At 35.7% G+C, this 5,339-nt stretch overlaps 1 long non-coding RNA gene across 12 annotated transcripts; it reads right to left on the minus strand.

Annotated features, from left to right (window-relative positions):
* Positions 1-322: 322 nt before the first annotated feature.
* On the minus strand, positions 323-2,761 carry LOC127128368 (uncharacterized). 12 transcript variants are annotated; one of them, XR_007805867.1, is made up of 4 exons: positions 2,207-2,761; positions 1,783-2,090; positions 1,444-1,469; positions 323-1,298 (listed from the first exon to the last, which is right to left on the minus strand). It is a non-coding gene; the product is annotated as an uncharacterized LOC127128368 (long non-coding RNA). The 12 variants fall into 12 exon arrangements; XR_007805876.1 differs by having other exon boundaries at positions 1,591-2,090; XR_007805882.1 differs by having other exon boundaries at positions 323-661; positions 793-858; positions 934-2,090.
* Between the last annotated feature and the right edge of the window lie 2,578 nt (positions 2,762-5,339).

Genomic DNA, 5,339 nt, shown 5'->3' on the forward strand with positions numbered 1-5,339 from the left:
TGTTGGTCTTGCCCAAAGTGAAAGATATCTCCCTTCACGCAAGACTCACAAAGGACTAAAATTCATCAATACATTTGAAATCCAAGGCTTCTCGTTCATAAGCAATTTCATGCAATGCTTGTTTCATCTAAGATACAAATGCCATGTATTTACAAATGACCCGACACATGAAATACATAAAAAGAATGAGTTGCAAAAGCCAAAGTCAAGTTAATCATGTTACAATCCAAATCCTCTTGTTATTCTTCCATAATTCACCTTTGGCCCATTATAGTTCATGATTGAAACTAAAAGAATAATACAGTTGCAGAACATGTTCATGTACTAAATTACATCTTTCATTTACAAACCAACAATACAACATACAATCATTTATTCCAACTTTGACCGGTCCATATACGTCTCAAATCGTAAATACACGGTTAAACACAGATGAATGACCTACCCTAAGACACTAGGTATTACAAACAAAACGTGGCGAGGTGAGGATTACTCCGAACATAGCGAATGGACATCAAAAAAGTGAGGTCTGCAGCATCGCTAACAAATCTTTAACCACGAATAACTGACAACAATGCAGGAGGAATCTACTATAGAACCATCTTGTTTACACCAGAACAATAGGCCAGCGTTTACAACAGAATAATAGGCCAGCTGCAACCTGCATACCACAAACACGGCAAAAGTAATCGTCGGTCATGAGTTAGCAAAGCCAATAAAAGCAACCAATTCACATGGCTCAAATGGTTTAAGTCAATGCTATCACAAGAATGCGACATGAGTTAGTCATACAAACGCGTGGTTAAGCCAAGATCGACCTGCAATGAGCCAAACGAATGCCAAAAGGCCAACTGCAACCTGCACTACACAAAGTCGATCAAATATTGAGCACAAAAGACACAACTATTTATTGACTAAAATCCACTCACATACCAACTTGGTAATGCATGTCTGTCGACAACAACGCAGGAGAAGCATACGGCCATAAGCTAGCAAATAGGCACGAGCCAGGAAACACATTGGCCACAAGTTTTGCAATACCTGAACAGCTCCATAGCAGTCAGATCAGGAGTAAAATAATGAATAAATGAGGGCAAGGTTATAATGTGAAGCATACTGTACAAGATTCTATGCAGGACAAGTATATGTCAAAGTCGTTCCATTGGTTACACCAAGCTAAGCATCAACAACACAATGAAATCATGTCTTGGAACCTCGCAGGATTGATAGTAAGGGCCATGAACGAGAAGTGACAGTAGTGTACCAACTGGAAACAATGGAACCTTATGGCCAATATCCTGCACCGTCAAACAAATCCGTAACAGTCATGCATAGCAAACATCATTCATAAATTAATTAGAATTATTACTCAGTCAAAATTCAGCACAAAGCAAGGCCATAGATATATGCTGTTAGACAACGACGCAGAAGAAGCATGCTAACCAAGCGAGAAGCCTGCTGTATAAGGCCTGCAACAAATTCACGAAATAAAGCCATGAACACAAGTTGTAGAGTCACATAAAGCCATAAGCTACTCTGTCACATCAGCATGACCAAACTATATTATAGTACAAGCATATGTCTGCCTACCAAAGCACAAGTCGCGCATGTTATGATCATATTCAAAACCTGAACCAAACACCTAATTAACAAAGATAAAAAAAAATCCCAGAAAAACCAAAATGACCATATTCAAAACCTGAACCAAAGCACAAGTCGCGCATGTTATGGAAATTTCAAAACTGAATCAAGGCATCAAGTTAATTCCATCAAGATACTCACATAGGAAAATTAAAATTAGATGGTGATGTCATATCAAAAGAGGGACCACTTATGTGGAGAGATTTTTCCACCAACGAATTCGTACATGTTTCCCTCACTCTGGGACCACACGAGATCCAAACAAAATCCGTTCTCTAACGGAAAGATCCGCTAGAATTTTCCAGCTCATGATTGAAGAACCACTCATCTTAGCCCTATATAAGGAGACTCCCAATCATTTGCAAGGGGAGAGCGTCGTTGCCCTGTTGGAATCGATACCTCATCCTTACCAAAAAGCTTTTCTTCTTTTAAAGTTCCGTATTGAAGCTCTGCGGAAAAAAAAAACCTAAAACCTCATCAGTAGAATTCGAAACAGAGGAGCATACTGACAAGAATGGAGTAGGAAAGAAAAAGAGAAAATCCAAACCATGAAGAGAAAGCATACCTTGTCTGGACAATTGGTTGCAATCAGAACACTCGTCGGAAGAACTTGAGCGACATCGCCGAAAGCTGGACGTTCTGATTCTCTAAGTTGGTAAAGTTCATATCACTTCCCTGATTTTTCTCTTACTTTGATTGATATCACTGAAAATTACCTCGAATCGGTAGACATAAACGAGTATCATGCTTAGGTTTTGTTGGATTTCTGTAACTATAATGTTTTATTTGAAGGAAGGTAGTTTAAGATTGACGTTTGATGTAAGGGTTTGGGACGCGATTCCCTTTTGAAAGGTTGAGTTCTTGAACGAGAGAGAAGGGAGCGTATATTTGTTCTTCATTGTCGTTAATTATCATTAACTGCAGATTTTTGTTTTATGGCCAAAGTATTAAAGTGTATTGAAAAGCCACTAATTAAATTTGTAACAACAATAAACTACAATAATCATAGTATGCAACGTGGACCTTCCCGAGGAAGACCACGCGTTTTCCCCATTAGGAATTAGACGGCCACGTGGATAAGGCCAAAAGATTCGCCAGCTACGCGCGGAGCAACTGTAGAGCTGCCCCTTTAGATTCTTTTTCATTTCCTCTGTTTGGGTTTCGTTGGAGTTGGGCTTGAGGCCCACTCCGATCCACTGCATATTTTTTTATTATTTTTATTTTATGTTACTGTTGGGCTGAATGACTTGTTGATAAAATTTTACGTTATACCCCTATATTTATCCTTATACCCCTACATTTTATAAAAAATACCAATTTTATTCTTATATATTTTTAAATAATTTATTATTTTATTATTTAAATATTTTTTAAATTTTATTTTATATATCGGAAGACTTTGTAAAAAAATTCCGGTAGTCATTTTTCACGTATTTTTTAAACTTTTTTTATGTACCGGAAGACTTTACAAAAGAGTTCCAGTACACAAAAATTGACTACCGGAACTCTTTTACAAAGTGTTCCGGTATACAAAAAAGAAAGTAAAAAAATATTTGAAAAATGAGTACCGGAACTCTTTTGCAAAGTCTTCCGGTTCACAAAAATTGACTACCGGAACTCTTTTGCAAAGTCTTTCGGTACACAAAAAAATGATAAAAAAATATTTGAAAATGACTACCGGAACTCTTTTGTAAAGTCTTCCGGTACATAAAATTTGACTACCGGAACTCTTTTGCAAAGTCTTCCGATACACAAAAAAAAATGTTAAAAAAATATTTGAAAAATGACTACCGGAACTCTTTTGCAAAGTCTTCCTGTACACAAAAATTGACTATCGGAACTCTTTTGCAAAGTCTTCCGGTACATAAAAAAATATTAAAAAAAATACTTGAAAAATGACTACCGGAACTCTTTTGCAAAGTCTTCCGGTACACAAAAATAAAATTTTAAAAATATTTATAAAATAAAATAATAAATTAATTAAAAATATATAAGGATAAAATTGGTATTTTTTATAAAATGTAGGGGTGGAAGGATAAATGTAGGGGTATAAGGTAAAACTTTCCTTGGTTGATTGGAGAAGGCTCATTCCGTTTTTTTTTTTTGCTCTAGGGCCTCTTGTGGGCCTTTATAATCTTCTTTTTTTTGGATGCACCCCATTTATTCCCCTGTACATCCCATTCTATTCTAAATTTTATTTAATCATTTATCTCGCATGATTATTTTTGTTGATAAATTAAAATGATGTTAGTAGCAAAATAGACTATTGTTCTAATTTAATTTTCTAGATTGTTTTCTATTATGATTTTTAACCTTTGATAGAATACATGTCAATTAAATGGTTAGTTGAATATTAATAGATAAAATAAATACTCATTTTATCCTAATTATGATGAAGTATCGGTCCAACACCAAGTAATCCCTTTAAAACCTGATTAATTCTAATGAATTCGAACCCCAAATCCTTTTAATCAATAAATCCTCAAAACATTTAAACTTTGGATGAAAAGGAGTATAGTAAGCGCAAGCTTTACTATCTCTCGATTATTCGAATAATTGGCGTTCACCATATTGCTCGAATTTTCGTCATTCAATTAAAACCCTAAAAAACTTACAAATTCAAATCACTTTCCCACATTAAAATTCCTAAAAACTTTATTTGTTATCAATTAAATCTTGGATGAAAAGGGGTATAGTAAGCGTTCACTTAACTATCTCTCGAGCATTCAAATGATGGGCGTACGCCACATTGCTCGAATTCTTGTCACCCGATTAAAACCGTACCAAATGCAAATTCAAATTACTTCTCCAAATCAAATATAATTTCTAAAGACTTTATTTTTATAATCTAAACTTTGGATGAAAAAGATGGGAGGCGTTCGCCTCACTATCTCTCGAATAATTGAATGATTGGTGTTCGTCATATTGTTCAAATTATCGATTTCCGATTAAAACCTTAATCGTACAAGATCAAATCATTTTCCAAATCAAACGTAACTTCTAAGAATTTTTCCTTTATTTAAAATTCGAATGGAAAAGATGGGAGGCGTTCGCCTCACCATCTCTCGAATAATGGAATGATTGGCGCTCGCAATATTTCTCAAATTATCGATCTCTGATTAACATACACTAAATGAATTTGGATAAAGGAATGGGTGGTGCATGCCTTATTGTTCCTTGAATAAAAAATTGGGAGGCGCACACCTCATTACTGCGCATATTCGATTTCTGCAAAATAAAACTTTCAATAATAATTTAAACGAAAAGGCAGTAGAAGGCGTTCGCCTTATTATTCCTCAAAAGAATTGAACGATTGGTGTGCACCACATTGCTCAATCTTTTGTCGTTCCTCTTCAAAATATCAAACACGTTTAACCTAATTCCTCGCCCCCGTGCGATCGAAACTCTTTTAAAAAAGAACACTATTTAATCCTTTCTAACGCGCACAACAAACTAGTGCTTGAGCCTCCGCCGAGAGTAGACAAGCCAACGTTTAGCCTTTAGAACGTGATCTAAACAGTCGTTCATAAAAGACACCAACAAACCGTAGTCCCCGAACTACGAATGCTATGATTTCCTTATTGCACCATAAGGATACCTAGGCACGAGATTCCGAGATCTTGGCGAGCACACTAATAAAAAACCTCCCTTTTCCCCCTTCTGAGGTTTCCATCTATTTTTTCAATCTTTTATTCACT

This window comes from Lathyrus oleraceus, chromosome 1 (assembly GCF_024323335.1).
Source record: "Lathyrus oleraceus cultivar Zhongwan6 chromosome 1, CAAS_Psat_ZW6_1.0, whole genome shotgun sequence".
NCBI classification, from domain to species: domain Eukaryota; kingdom Viridiplantae; phylum Streptophyta; class Magnoliopsida; order Fabales; family Fabaceae; genus Lathyrus; species Lathyrus oleraceus.